The 16497-nt window shown below is 38.0% G+C and overlaps 1 pseudogene; it reads right to left on the bottom strand.

The window, feature by feature from the left end:
- Positions 1–360: 360 nt before the first annotated feature.
- Positions 361–14158, bottom strand: LOC136329991 (probable G-protein coupled receptor 27; annotated as a pseudogene).
- Positions 14159–16497: the final 2339 nt, after the last annotated feature.

Raw genomic sequence — 16497 nt, 5'->3', positions numbered from 1 at the left:
ATGTTCATCACAGCATTATTCACAGTGGCCAAGACATAAAAACAACCAAAGTGTCCCTTAGTAGAGGATTGAATAAAGATGTGGTATGTGTGTATATATATATATCATATATACAAACACAATAGAATACTACTCAGTCATATGAAATGATGACGTAGTGTCATTTATGACAACATGGGTGGATCCTGAAAACATTATACTGAGTGAAATAAGTAAATCAGAAAAAGCTAAAAAGGTGGTCAAAAATTAAGAATACAGTGGTACCTTGATGTAGAAACAGACCAACATACAATTTTTTTTTAAGATACGAAGCTGCGACTCAGTCCGTATTTTTGTTCAAGATCCCAGCAAAATTCCAAGCTACGAGTCATGATTTGGGAAGCTGCCGCTAATTGGCACGTTGGTGCATGGGTCCAGTATCAGCAGTTTGATATATGAGTTGACTGACTTACGAGCTCGGTTACAGAACAAATTAAATTCATATCTTAAGATACCACTGTATATCAAAACCTAAACAAAAAATAAAGAAAATTATTGTAGAATAAATAGAAAAATGGACATAAAAAAACTTCCAAAGTGAAGGTTAGGGTTTAAGTTCAAATTATTTAAAAATTTTAAACAACCAGTGCTTTCAATTCTATTTATTTTCTACATAAATTCTATTTAAGTTATTGCAGAGAACTATGAAATCAGCTGAATATTGATAGAAACATGTCAAAGGTAGATAACACTGATAACAAAGAAAAACCTCAAGTTCATTTTTTAATGTTAGTACACAATCCAAAATAAAATCAAATCTTAATTAAGAATTAAAATCTACCAGTATTTTCTTAGAATTCAGCACAGAGTCAGTGAAAGTTTTTCAGGAAAAAAACAAAACACAGTTTAAACATTAAATATAATGATTAATTATAGAATACATTGATTTTATTTTTTATTAAATTTATTGGGGTGACATTAATAGAATGGTTTGATTTTAAAGACCCACTATCATTCATCATGTCAACAAATTAAAGTAGAATATATACATATTTTTATAATAAATATTGTAAATAAGATATAGGCTAAATTACATGATCTCAAAATAACACCAAAAAGATGCAAGGTAGACTGATTAGTCAAAATATTGTGCACTGAGAAACATAAACTGGGTAGATTACTGATGGTGAAATATTTTTAAATCCTAGAGAACAGAGATAAATAAAAAAATAAATCCTTATAAATATGATCTCTAACTGGAAAAAAGTTATTAATTTATAATCCCAAAGGGCTTTGTTTCTTTTTATTTTAATCATAAATAATTTAGTAAAATGTCTTGAGACATTATCTTGAGAAATTCAGGGGGAAAAATGAGTATAAAATGGTGTAAGCCCACAAATTTAAAAAGGTAAATTCTATAAAAAATAATATTTTGTTATGTATACTTAAGAATTCTTCACTAACGTATCCCATTTATTTTTTTAAAAAATAGAAGTATAAGTTTGTAGAGATGCTAAGAGGAATATAATACTGAACATTTATAGATTTTTGCTTTACCCTTTTTCCTTTAAGAAAAAAAAAGGAATGGAAAATAAATTTCACTCTCAACCATATGAAAAATGAACCCATGCTCATGTCATACCAGTTTGCTCCCTCACCCAAAAGACAAATGGAAGATGGGCTCAGGATTCAAGCTAGGGCACTTAGTTTTCTGTTTAGTAAATCGAGAATGGGCAATGGTGGCCCAGCCCCAGTAAAAGCAGGATTCTTGGAGGAGAACTGTAGAACCTAGAGAGCTCAACACAGCTCTCATACTTTTCATTTTGTAGAGTAGTGTGTAGAGAAAATTGGTTCATAAAATAAAAACTGATAAAACACATGAAGAGTAAGACAGAAAATGTAGATAGAGTTTGTCATAGCATATTGAGCCCTGATGCCAGGCGATGCTAGGCTCAGAGACAGTTTCTCCTTTCCTGGATAGATATCCCAGAATCCTTATATTTTAATATCTATTATTTGTGAGGTGGAAAATAGGTTTATGGTTTTTGAAATTGCGCATTATTTTTTATTCCCTTTAAACTATAATCTCTCTCACTTCCCATCCATTAAATCAAATATGTCATGATTCAGGATAAATTGTGATATCAACTAGAACAAAGATATTAGGTATTTCTGATAAATTTATTTGGTGTACCAATAAAACGGTACTTTTAAAATATAGGCTTAGACCGATCAGGCGGTGGCGCAGTGGATAGAGTGCTGGACTGGTACGTGGAGGACTCAGGTTTGAAACCTCGAGGTCTCCGGCCTGAACATGGGCTCATCTGATTTGAGCACAGCTCACCAGCTTGAGCCCAAGATCTCTCTGACTTGAGCAATGGGTTACTCGGTCTGCTGTAGCCCCACGGTCAAAGCACATATGAGAAAGCAATCAATGAACAACTAAGGTGCCGCAACAAAGAATTGATGCTTCTCATCTCTCTCCCTTTCTTTCTGTCTGTCCCTATCTGTCCCTCTCTCTGTCTCTGTCACAAAAAATAAAAATAAGATAATAAAATAAAGTATAGGCTTAAATAAAAGACAAACGAATTTATGAATTCCAATTTTTCTTACATTTTAAAAACAAATTTTATAGACTAAAAATTTTGTTTTATTATACAGGATACAGATAGAAAGAAAAACAACCAGGGGATACTACAGAGAGAACACATCTGAATCTTTAAAATGGATAGGATAAGAGAGAGAGAGAGAGAGAGAGAGAGAGAGAGAGAGAGAAGAGCAAAATTCAGATCCTTGTGCCTTGAATTCTCTATTCTATTTTAATGTACTTCATTTTAGAATAAATCTCAAGATGAAAACTGGGTATTGGTAGAGAAACCCAGCTACCTCTGTGTGGATAGGTAGGGGAGAGGGGTGATAATGAGGGTAAAGGAGCCTGGGACCCCACCACCCGTTGCAACTAACCAGGAGGCCAGTCAGTTGACTGTCCCACAACAGCACTGGACACACAGCTGAGTTGTGATGGCTGAAGAGCCACAGACGACCTCTCGCCCTTGATTCCTCAACCCTGCACCTCTGGCAGGAAATGTCTCAAAGTCATAATGTGTCCCCATGGAAAATAGAGAAATCATTGGTTTATCAGGGTGGAGTTTTTAAGGGAAGTGGCTGGGGTCAAATAAAAATTATGGCAGAGATTCCTCAGAGCAGTGTTGGCGGGAAAGGTTAAGGCAAGAGCAGTCCAGCCTGTCTGTGGGAGGACAGGCACATTTCGGCACTGACTGTACGAAGAAAACAAAATAAAGCATAACAACTTTCATCAGTTGCAGATACCAAAGTAAATGACAGCAGGGTGAACAATAATCAAATGGGGCAAGGGACATCTTAGTGAAGGCCACTACTCAAATATGAGATTTTCTGACACTTCATTCTATGTCCAGGAAACATCTTGGTTAGGATGAAGAAAATAGGACAGAGGTAATGCCAAAAGGTCAATTTTAAAATGAAAAAGATGTTACCTTTAAATGACATATTTGAAATCCCATTTATCTTAGTCTCTCTTATCATTATTAAAGAAAATCTAAGCTTCAGAAAAAAACATAGAAATAGTTTCTGATAACAAAAGAAATATTAACTTTTTTTCCCCATATATGAGTTTAGCATATGTCAAGTTTACCCATAGGGTCTATACTAGAAATACGGTATTTTTCACTCCATTAGACACATGGGCATTTCCCCCTCCACTTTTTGGGGAAAAATGTATGCCTTATGGAGCAAAAAATACGGTATCTAGTTTTTCTTACTTAAATCAGAGTTCTAACTAATGCCAACACTGAGCAGAGGAACGAGAGGCTGGTTTTTACTGCTGAGTTTATTCTACACTTAGAAGGGGATCTCACATCTGTGATAACTACTAGAATGAGGGTGACTACACCTATACTTCCATTACTTAGCAGCATGACCATCCTTATCTGATGAAGTGGTTGATATATGTCAACATCCGTTTTGTTCTGTAGAAGATAATCACAAATACCCTTTGCTCACCATTGGTTTAAGACTGTTAGTGCCTGGCCTGTGGTGGTACAGTGGATCAAGAGTCAACTTGGAATGCTGAGGTCACTGGTTTGAAACTCTTGGCTTGTCTGGTCAGAGCACATATGGGAGTTGATGATTCCTGTTCCTCTCTCTCTCTCTCTCTCTCTCTCTCTCTCTTTCTCCTGTCTCTCTAAAAATGAATAAATAAAAACTAAAAAAAAAGACTGTTAGTAATCAGCCCAATAAGTTTAGTATAGACAATTCTTACTTTTAAACAGCTGATTAAATTAAGTAACTTTGAAAATTGAAATTCCAATTTGGATACCTATTTACTTCATTCGATATGGTTTCATAGTACTAAAATGAGGAATGTTCTCAAGAGAAAAAATAATGTAAGTAAAATATATGGAGGTCAATGGTTTACACTGTGAAATAAGTTGCTCCCAACAAACCCCCTAAGGTGGCTGAAAATGCACACATCACACACCATCGCTGTGTGCATGTGCTCCGAGACATGTGCCGGCAGTCTTGGTGAAGAAGCCACATACCACCACATTCTTTTCAAGCGCTCCCTCCATCCTTCAAGACAAGTGGAGGGCAGAGTTAAGGAGCATCATGGGTCCATGTAAATGGAAAAGGAAGAAAGTGAGGGCAAAGACTTTCTATTCTGCAGGTCAGTTTGGTCTTGCCGAGTCAGGTAGGACCTAGCTACCCATCTCTATTGCAAAACTTGATACACACAGTGAGACTCTGCAGACTCTGCAGGTCCTTAAGAAGTAGGTTCTACAGTGTCCAATAATAGCCTCTGTAATTGAAGCAACTCCCTTTCTTAAGATGCTTGGGGTATTTTGATTAATTGAGGTCTCTTAAATCAATTATCTCAACAAGCCCCCTAAATTTTCAAATACCAGTTTAGACAGTTTTTTTTCCTTATCTGCTTTGAGTGACTGTGCTGGGCCAAATCGGATGCTTATTTCACCAATTGCCCTCTTCCCCTTCAAAAACTTTACATGTAATTCGGGAGCCCTGTGAGACAACCTCTTTCACAACTGATTTCATTATGTCTTTGCTATTATGATGTTTATAGGGTGTGAAACATTAAATCATGATCCTGTAGGATTCTGGAACTTTTGCTCAGCCAAAATGTCATTTTTAGGATTGCACTTTTTTATATACTGATGTAGGATTTGGTAGTAGACTGTAATTGAACTATAGGTACTGAGACTAACTTTATAAGCAATTAGATGTATTTGCTTTATTTTGTTGCTCCTCTACAGAGAATATGTTCTGGCTTTGTGGAATCACTGCGATGTATCCCTCTGCCCCACTTTTCTTTTTGTTCCTACTCAGTGCAAAGAGAATGCACAGCATTCTGCAGTGTTTTTATCCTGATATTGCTGGAAAGATTGGCCTCACTTTCCACTAGAGAAACTGAACAAGTAAAGGAACGTAAAGTACTATTTAAGCATCTCTCCATGTTCCCTTCATCTTTCATTTCTTTCTCACTGTATAACCTTTCTACCTTTCCTGCAATTTCACTCCTTTTATGTAACACACAAAGCTGAAAACAGGCAGGGCTCAAAGGCCTAGAACATCTTATACTCCCTCCAGAATTTAAGAGACTTGATTATGACATAACCTTCTGTATATTTTTCACATTAAAAATAAATAAGAAAACAAACCCAAGGCAGAATTTAGAGTTCAAATAACAAAGAATTTGGCACTTACAGTTATCAAGATATTGTCACAATTGAGCCAAGTACCTTTTTTCCAAATTATTCATTTTTAGTCCCTTTCTTTAAAACATCTACATACATGATTGGTGTATTGTAAAACCTACAATCTCTTGAGAAAGGGCATTGATGAAAATCATTAAATATTGTTTCATCAATAATTATGTGGTTCCTATACCTGGTGATGGAGATAGCTGAAAGACCATCTTCATTATTATATATTTTTTCTAAAACATTTCTTCTGGTTTTAAAAATTATAGATCAATGTCCCTGCTCTACTATAATCCCAAAGAGCTTTATGAAAAATACATAGATGCACACACACAAATACAGACACACACACCATTTTACATATTACATGCTATTAAGGGAAGACAGTGAAGGAAGTCTCTGGGGCACCTATCTCTCTTGATTCCTCACAGAAACCTAGTTTTTGGATCAGTCAAAACCCCATAGAGACATAGGCAAGAGTTCACATCTTTCATGCTGGACCTCCTCAGGATACACTAATTTGCTACAGCTGCGTCCATGCCCATTCACTCCTAGGTTTCTGGCAAGCCTGACCTTGATGGTTGACAGGTGTGGGGGAGCTACTGGTTGGGGGGGGGGACAAAATTAACCCTAATTCTGCCAGAGCCCTCTTTGCCTGAATGGGGATAATTGTCATTTCTCAGCATGATCAACCAATATAAATTTTTTAATCAATCAAAGAACATTCTGGTCCTAAATGCCCTGAGACACAGGGTTATAACTGGAGACATTACCTAGAGTGGGAAAGGTGAAGATAGGCAACAGCTGGTTGAGTGCCATGTCAGTGGATCCTTTTACATTCTTAGAAAATATCTAGAATGCTCTGGCTCACTTTGAGAAGAGGAAGAAGCCATTGCTCTGTTCTTTTGTTACATTTGCCCTCTTTGGAAAAAAACTGGGCTCCTGTAAATATTTTAAAGAATGGAGTCATTTTGAAATAGTACATTCTTTTTTTATTTCTTTTGTAATTTTTTGAAGTGAGAAGCGGGAAGGCAGAGAAACAGACTCCCGCATGCTCCTGACAGAAATCCACCCGTCATGCCCACTAGGAGGTGATGCTCTGCACATCCGGGGCATTGCTCCATTGAAACCAGAGCCATTCTAGCACCTGAGGAGGAGGCAATGGAGCCATCCTCAGCACCTGGGCCAACTTTTGCTCCAATGGAACCTTGGCTGTGGGAGGGGGAGAGATGGAGAGAAAAGAGAGAGGGAAGGGTGGAAAAGCAGATGGGTGCCTCTCCTATGTACCCTGGCTGAGAATCAAACCTGGGATTTCCAGACGCCAGGTGGACACTCTACCACTGAGCTAGCCAGCCAGGGCTGAAATAGTACATTCTTTTATTATTTAAATTATTTGATTTGTTTTCTGCTTGGTGCACAGTCAGATGTAAACTAAAATGGCTGTGCTGGTAGTGGGCCATCTTAAAATGCTCAAATGACAGTGGGAAATGGATTTCATGATAAAGGGAAGCATTAATAAAAGCTTATTTCATATTTACCCTTTTAAATTGGCCCTATAGGAGTTGTTTAACTACGCCATTGGCAGTGGTGGGTTGATACATTGGTTGTGAAATGTTCTGTGTCTCTAGGTGGTAGTGTTGGAGCTTAGAAGTATCTACATTTTTCTGATCTGGTTTAGTATGTCATTGTAGTTTCATTTAAACTGTTTCTTACTTTATGATCTAGTAAAACCTTAAGTCTCTGCCCCTACAAAGGAAATATTGTTGTATGTTTAAACAAATGCAAGATTTTGCTTCCCACAAAGCTGAGTAATATAGATGCTCAACACACTAAATTATTCTACCTGTGGCTTCAAAAGACATAAGTAGCTAGGGTTTTTCTCTTTTTAATTTAGAAAGAAAAATAACCAAAGCAAAATCAAAGTATTGAAAATACAAATTTCCTGAACTGCCCCAAATTCAACTATACATTTGAGATACCCAAGGAAGTGCACTAAATAACGTTTATAGCTCACTTGGGAGTCTTTCGGTTGAGTCAGGGAGTAAGAAAAGATTCATATGTTTCAGCTGTCTAAGAGTATTCAACATGAGAAACCAGTGCAAAGTGAAGGCTCCCCAAGGATGACCTATCTTATTCCCACTGTTGTGCCTTCCTTAATGCTTGTCTTCTCACCCTCAACAGCATGACAGGTGCTATGCCCAGAGCATCTGCAAAGGCTGTTAGTAGAAGACGGGATCTTTTATAGAAACTCAAATGTCCTCCCTAGAGGATTCAGTTGATACCGCTATATATTTGATCTTTGGAAGAATTATATTTCACTGGTTTTGGTTTTGAATCTTGAGATTTTCTCTGGTGAAAGGTGAAGGGAATATATATCTATTCACCTGTTAGTGTGGGCCATGACATTGATTTCATAAAGTTTTGAATCATTTGGTTTTTCACAACCGGTCTAGAAAGTATAGAGTTTTATCCCAATTTTGTTGATGGAAAAAACAATATATAACTATGAGAGGTTTAATTCCTGCTCTGAGAATTCCAGTATTTATCCTGGTTTGCCTGGATCCAAGACCATCTTCTCTCTTGGGTATCAAGTTACCTCCTCTGGGAGAAACTTTTTAAATTGTCATTAGAAATGTGTAATGTGGTAAGTCTTAAAGTTTTTTTAGGTCAACTTTTTTTTTTTTTTTTAATTTTTGATTTGAGAGAGAGAGAGAGAGAGAGAGAGTAATGTATATGCCCTGCCCTGGATCGAATCCTCAACCTTAGCATATCAGGATGACACTTGAACCAACTGAGCTATCCAGCCAGGGTTGGTAGTTCAACAATTCTCCTTTTAACACCGATGCAAATGAAAACCTCTAGAGAAAAAGAACTAGCCTCAAATCACACAGTTCCTTTTTCTTTTTGTTTGAGTTTAAGTGGTATATGCTTCCTTAATCAGGTTTTTTTAGTATAATTTTTGTATAAATTTACTTAGACTTTGTCTACATCAGTGCAGTCATCACAATCAAGATATAATAGAACATTTCCATCACCCTAAGACTTCCCTTTTACTCCTTTGCCATCCTTCATCTCCCCACGCTTACTCCCTACACTTACATGTCACTGATATGCTTTGTCACCACAGATACATTTTGCCTGATCTAGATTTTTTGTTGTATATAAGGTCATATAGTGCACAACTTCTTTAGCTCATCATAATACTTTTTATATTCATTCATGTACTGGGGGTATCACAGTACAGTCCTTTTTTTAAAAATTGCTGATTATCATTTTATTATATGGATATATACATTTTGTTTAATTTACTTGGGCTGTTTATATTATTTCTGCCAATTGAAAATAAAGCTTCTATGAGCATTCAAGTACAAGGCATTTCATAACCCTTAGCCAAATACTTAGGAGTAGAATTGCTGAGTTGTATAGTAAAAAATTGTCAAACTGATTCTAAAGTGTTAATCAATTTTAGATTTCTAGCAATAAGATATGAAACTTACAGTTGCTTTACATCCTTGTCAACACCTGGTATTTTCAGTATTTTTAATTTTAGCCATTTTAGTGAATATATAGCAATATCTCATGCTTTTCCTTTTTATTTCCTTGAGGCCTAATAGTATTAGTGAGCATTATTTTTCATGTGCTTATTGGCCATTTATGTCTTCTTTGATGAAATCTGTTAAACTCTATTGCCCATTTTAGAAAAAGAATCTGAATTCTAATTTTCTTTATAAGTTTTAAAAATGCTTTTTACATCCTGGATGTTAGCACTTTGTCAGATATATCCAGTGCAAATATGTTCATTTAGTCTTTAGTCTGCCTTTTAATTGTTTTTTTTTAATGACTGTCTTTATAGAACAGAAGTGTTACTTTTGGTGATATCAAGTTTATCAGTTCTTTTTATTTATAAAGGTTTTTTTTTTCATTCTACCTAAGAAATATTTACCTAAATAAAGTCACAGAAATTTTATCCTATCTTTTTTCCTGGAAATGTAGGTTTCTGAGTTCATTTTTGTTCTTGTTTTCATTAATGCTACGAGTTAAGGTTATAGTTAATTTTTATTCATAGGTATATCTTTTTTTAAAACATTATCCTTTCCCTATTAAATAACTGCAATATTATTTGCACCTTTTAAAATAGTTTTTAAAAACCTACTGACTATTAGTGCATTTGTCTATTTCTGCACTCTCTATTTTGTTCCACTGATCTATATGTTTCTCCTTACACCAGTACTATAATGTCATTTTTTTCCAGAGTGAAAACATTGGTATATTTGTATTATGCAAAGAGAAATACAGGCATAAATCCTCAAAACAGAAGGTACATTAATCAAAATGTATCATTACGAGCAAAAATTATACAGTACTTGCAGAATTTAGTCTTTCCATGTAAGAGTAAAACCTATCTAACAAAGAAATTTATTTAAAATTATAGTTCTTACTATCAATTTGAAATAACCATCAGTAGAAGGACATAGCTTAACCTAGCAAATTTTAAGGAAACACTTTGTCTCCTGGAAGTAGAGTGTCATTATATGCCATTCATTTATACCATGAAGAAAAAGAACAATTTTCAAATTGGAAATTAGTTTCATAAGCCAGAATAAAACTGGCTCCTCAACGCACAAGCTGTTCCCACAAAAATCAGTTTAATTTTTATTGGCAAAAAATAGCTAAACAATTTTGATTTAGAACCCTGCTTGTCAAAGCCCCCCCCCCAAGTCAGTGAATCTCAATCAGTACACACAAAAACAAGCAATATTGTATTTTCTCCACACCTCCTTTAAAAGTTACAGTTTTACAGAAATGTTTCCAGTCAAGATTGGTATAATATAGAGAGCAGCTGTCACTGGCTTGTACTTTCTAGTAGTATAAAGTAACATAGAAAACAAATCTTACTTGTTACTGCTTTAAAAAGGACTGCCTTGCTAGCTACTCCCATAGCTGCTCTTTAAATTCAATCTCAGTACTGAACAAAGTTTTCAACACTTTCAAGGAATAGAGCATCACAACTTACCCCATGGCTGGCAATGCAGAGAGAACACAAGACAACCATTCCACTGCTCTCTCCTGCTTCCAACGGAAGACCCCCAAGAAATAGAACTTGTGAAGTCCCCCGAGAAATAGAACTTGTAAAGTCCCCAAGGCTCCTCTACTTCACTGAAAAATATAATGCCACTTAAGGTGGTCAGAAACAGCTTCTGTAGAAAATTGGCCATGGTCTTTAAGAAATGTTGCATGAAGAAAATTAGTTTAGCCTTTATTTTCAAAAGTAATCACATGGAATAAAAGACTTCGATGCTAAAACAAAGACTCCAGAACCTATTTTCATGATGAAAATATATTTAGGAGGACAGATGAGCAGAGCTGGCCAAAGGGAAGGGGGGAGCTGGAAATGGAACCCCTTCTCCCCCCCGTAAAAGGAGTCTGTATAGTCCAGATGCAAATCCACTTTGAGTCATTTTAAAAGCAGCTTAGACAGTAAACGGGGAGGCAGAGAAGACATGACCCAAGAGAAAGGCTGGGTTTGGGTGTACATGGCAGGAGAGCCCTTACAAAACCAACGTATTTTGAGTCACAGGGGAGGGTAACCTGGGTGGCTAGGGGCTCTGGCAGCAAGGGGATTGGGTCTTGAAGCAGTCCCTCAGCTCCCTAGAGAAGAGGAAGCATACACTAGGGTCAATGCTGGCCTGTGCAAAGGTCAGCAACACGGAGGATGTCAGGTAGTCCTGGGGGACGGTGCCAGGCCTCACCGAGCCCTGCCTGCAACTGGCCGTGACACAAGGCCCCCAGAGCGGCAGGAGGAGCAGCATCATGGCATAGAGTATCTGGCATACCCTATTCTCTTCTCAGGCTTGAGCTCCTTAAGCTTGAGTAGGCAGTGCCCCGCAGCTGAGCCCCCGAGGCCAGATGCCCATGAGCGCTGGCATCGTGGGGCCATGGCCAAAGCCAGTTACCCCCTTGGCAGCCACCTGGACAGGGGCGCCGGGCCATGCAAAGTCCAGTAGTGGCTGACGACAGGCACGAGGTGCACAGGCCTCATCTTGCAGTGATCGTGGATGAAGAAGAGCAGGCGAAGGTAGATGACGTTCATGCTGCCTACGGCCAAAAGCAGCGGGAAGTCAAATGCCTGGGGGCACTGTGGGGCCTCTGCTCCAGGGCGCAAGGTGCATCCTCATCATAGCTGCTGCCGCCGCTGCCGCAGTCCAGCACTGGTGGGAAGGCCGTGGCCAGCGCTGACACCAATGCCGGGCGAGGCGCACACCAGCCTTGGAGGGGTGGTGCGTGAGGGCCATCAGCTGGTGACGCCCACACCCAGCAGCAGGAAGGCAAAGTTGAAGCAGCTTTTTAGTAAATAATAAAGTTAGGAAGTATAATCCTTTTCTTTCTTTCTTTCTTTCTTTCTTTCTTTCTCTCTCTCTCTCTCTCTCTCTCTCTCTCTCTCTTTCTTTCTTTCTTTCTTTTGAAAATTGTTTCAAGTGTTTTTGCATTAATTCCAGATATTTCTTCATTTCTAATGTAATCGTTTTAAGCAGAACACCTAGGGAAACGTTAAGCTTTGTCTATATGCCACACATTTTGATAAGTTGTATAATTTTCATTAGTTTCAATTAATTTTGTAAAATTATCTTTTGCAAAGATGTTGTTTAACTTCAAAATGCTTGTTGATTTTTCTACATGTATATTTTTATTTCTAATATATTCAAGAGACTATGTTTTGCATTATTTAAATCTAAGTTGCTTGACTTTTTTTTTTTTTTTTTTTGGCAGTCTATTATCTACTTGAAGAATGTCTTATGTGAACTGAAGACAATATGTGTTCTCCTGTTCTTTGGTAGAATATTTTTTGTAGACCTATCTATCAGTTGCAATAGGTTTGGTTGATGGTATTTTTCAACCTTTTATCTTTACTGATTTTTTTTTGACTCGTGCTATCAATTACTGACAGGAGTGTTGAAATCTGCAACTATAATTGCGGATAAGTTTGTTTCTTCCTTTGTATTTATCAGTATTTGCTTCATCCACTTTGAGGTTCTGTTATTAGATGCATATATATTTAGGTACCTAAAAAGATTTTTAATCTTCTTTGATTAAATAAACATTCATAATAATAAATTTTTTCTTGCATTGTCTACTTGAATGTTAGTACAGTCATTCCAATAGTCTTATACATAGTATTTGCATAATATATCTTTTCCTATCTGTTATAGGAAACTGTTTCTCTTTATTTAAAGTATATTTTTATATAAATGTATAGTTGGCTCTTTTATATATATATATGGTCTGAAGATATCTGCCTTTATTGGAGGGTTTGGATCATTTACATTTAAAGAAATTATTATATTTGAATAGAGAGAATTTCTATCTATTCAATTTTTATTTGCCCCTTTTCTCTCATTTCTTGCCTTCTTTTTAATTCAATACATTTTTATTCTATTTTATCTCCACTAGTGGCTTATAAGTTTGACTTGTGTGTGTATGTGTGTGCTTACTCTAAAATTTAAAATATCTATCTTTAATTTATCAATTCTACCTTCAGAAAATTTTATATCACTTCACACACACACATACACAACTTAACAATTGTTTGCTTCCTTGTGCTCTTGTTTTCAACAGGTCTAGTGCCTCCAGGCAGAAAGCTATGCTTAATACAGGCCTCACTTATTCATTTGCCTTATATTAGGAATTCCAGTTATATTTTCTTGCTTTCCAATGTTTAAAATATGCTTTCATATTTTTAGTGTCCTAGTCCTTTGCAATGAAGGTGCAAATCAGTCCTGTAATTATGCCTTTATAGATGTACTTTTTCTGTATCATCCAGCATTTGTGTTCTTTGGTATTTTTCTCAAAGAAGTTGAAAATATATTTCCCCACAAAAATCTGCACTCAGATTTTTATAGCAGCTTTATTCATCATGCCAAAATGCGGATGCAACAAAGATGTCTAATGTAATAGCAAAACTACATAAAGACATTACAAGAGTGACGTCACAAAAATGGCGCCGTGAGCAGCGCGTCCGACAGATCTCCCCAAAATCTCAACAAATTTATCAACTAGAAACAGAAAAATTTATCCTCGGAGCATTCCGGAGTTCCACACACAAACTGAAAGCAAAAGGACTGTTGCTGAGGAGAGAGTACACCTGTGGTGAGTCAACCCACACGTGCAGCTGCCCGCCCACACTCAGGGACGGTAGCCTGGGCACTGGCGGCCGCCCCAGCATACCCTGAGAAACCGCGCGAAACCTCGTGCGCGCCCCCTGCCGCGGTCCCCGTCCACTGGCGTGCTGAGAAACCTCGCGCGCGCCCCGTGCCGCAGTCCCTGTCCACTGGCGTGCTGAGAAACCGCGCTCGCGCCCTGTGCCGCGGTCCCCGGATACCGGCGTGTGGAGAAACCCCGCGCGCGCCCCGTGCCGCGGTCCCCATCCACTGGCGTGCTGAGAAACTGTGCGCGCGCCCGTGCCACGGTCCCCGTCCACTGGCGTGCTGAGAAACTGTGCGCACGCCCCGTGCCGCGGTCCCCGGCCACTGGCGTGCCAAGAAACCGCGCGCGTGTGCGCGCCCCGAGCCCAGGTCCGGGAGGGGCGCCAAGGCTGTCTTTCCTAGTCAGGAGATTCTCTCCGTGGGTGGGGCACCTCACCCAGCCATTCAAGCTAACAATCAAGCGCTGGGGGGAGGGGCGCGCAGACAGCCTGAAATACTTTCTGGAGCACAGCTGCAGATCCAATCACTGAAATTAGCTTAACCCACGAAATCTATGCACCCACGGGGCTCTAATTGATAAGATCTCTCCCAGTTCAGCGATCCAAGACAAGAGGCGTGATATTTTTCAGTGCCTTTCACTAAAGGGGCGGGGGCAACTTCTGATTGACAGAGCCTCCATATTCAGGGATATACCTAACAAGAGGGACTTGGCAGATATTAAGATCCATAAAGCAAACAGCGACTAGTGCTTCTTCTTCCCAGCCAAAACAGGCTACCAAGTGTGGAAAGCCTGAGTTGAGTGGTCCAACTGAATGATAGGCACTGAACAGTCACCTTGACAACAATTGACTCCCAGCCCCACCTGATTACGCTGGAGGCTCTGACTGCCAGAGCCTTACCCAGAGCCTTGTGCTGAGTGAGGATAGAGTGGGGATTTCCCAGCTCTTTGAGCCTCTTACTCCCCAGACAGAAGCAGTGGCAGCCTCATAGCTGGATCACCAGGCTGCTAATTCAGGAAGGGGAGACTAGGAAAGAGACTCCAGGAAAGCAAACTCTCTCCTTGTTGGACTTTGCAAATGCCAACAAGCCCTTGACTACCAGCGAGACTAAAGCCAATTATATGACATTGCCATAGAATACCATCAACTGCAAATTCCTACCTAAGAGTGACACAGAGGCAGAACCTGGGGTACAGAGTCACCGACCAGGAAGAGGGGGAGAAAAGAAAAAAGGAAGAAGTTAACCTCTCAAAATCAAGAAAAATCCAGACTTTATAACTTGTTCCACTAATTCTTTGTTGTTGTTGTTTCTTTCTTCTATCTTATTGCCTTTATTATTATTTCTATTTCTTCCACCTCGGTCCTTTTACTCTCTGCCCATCTTATGCTACCCTTTTCTTGAACTACACTACCCATGAGTGTTACATTTTATTTCTTTTCTTCATCCTAACTCTGCTTTAGGGTTACACTCCAAAACCCTTAACTCTCACTCTCTCCCCTTTTGTTTTTTTTTCCTTTCCTTTTTTCTTCCTTCGTTTCTCTCTTACTCTTATTTTTTCCTTTCTATTCATTTCTTCTTTTCTCCTTTTACTTTTCCTCCCATTTAAGCCTCAATCACGAACAAATTATTTAATTTGGGACTCAAGTTTTTGTGGGGGTTTTTTTTTGTTGTTGTTCTTTTTTTTTCTTCTTCTGCTTTTGTTCTTGGTTTTCCTCTATTTGTTTGTTTTTGTGGAATTTTGGGCACTTTTTACATTGCTTTTTGACTCACTAGCATTCCTCCCAACCCAAAGTCTCCATTGTATTTAGTCTTCGCTCCACTTAATACAACAGATTTTTACGTATTATTTTTATTTTTATTTTTTTCTTTTTTAATTATTGTTTTTTCTCTCCTTTTTTCTGTTTCCCTCTCATCCCTCTCATTATATCTCTTAGTCGACCATCACTTACAAGCAAATCATTTTATGCTTGTCTAAGATTTTCTCCGCCCCCTTTTTTTGTATTTAGTAGGTCCCTACTCCCTTTTTTGCCCCTTGAACTCTTCACCCCAAATCAGGCCCTCCATTATAGGCAATTTTTGTTCCAATTAGCATAATATAATTCACAGGTCATCACAATATTTCCCTAAGGAGGTGAGAGGAGGGGAAGAGAAGAAAGAAAAAAGGGGGAAATAATAAATTATTACTTTTTTGGGGGGAGTGCTTTCCTTTTATCTTTTTTTTTTTCCTTTTTATTTTTTATTAATTCCAATTAACACTATCATCAAGACCACCTTCAGATGCCAATAAGAAAAAGGAAATCGAACATTATGGATACAAAAGACAGAGAGGTAACACAAATAGATGTGGAAAAATCTATGGAGAAAAGATTTAACATATTGGAAGCCTTGGAGCCAAATGACAGGGAATTTAAAATAGAAATCTTAAAAATACTCAGAGATATATAAGAAAACACAGAAAGGCAATTTAGGGAAATCAGAAAACAACTCAACGATCACAAAGAATATATTACCAAGGAAATTGAAACTATAAAAACAAATCAAACAGAAATGAAAAACTCAAT

The sequence above is a fragment of the Saccopteryx bilineata genome, chromosome 3 (assembly GCF_036850765.1).
Source record: "Saccopteryx bilineata isolate mSacBil1 chromosome 3, mSacBil1_pri_phased_curated, whole genome shotgun sequence".
NCBI lineage: Eukaryota > Metazoa > Chordata > Mammalia > Chiroptera > Emballonuridae > Saccopteryx > Saccopteryx bilineata.
The sequence above is the reverse complement of the archived record's forward strand: the minus strand, read 5'-3'. Positions and strand labels throughout refer to the sequence as shown.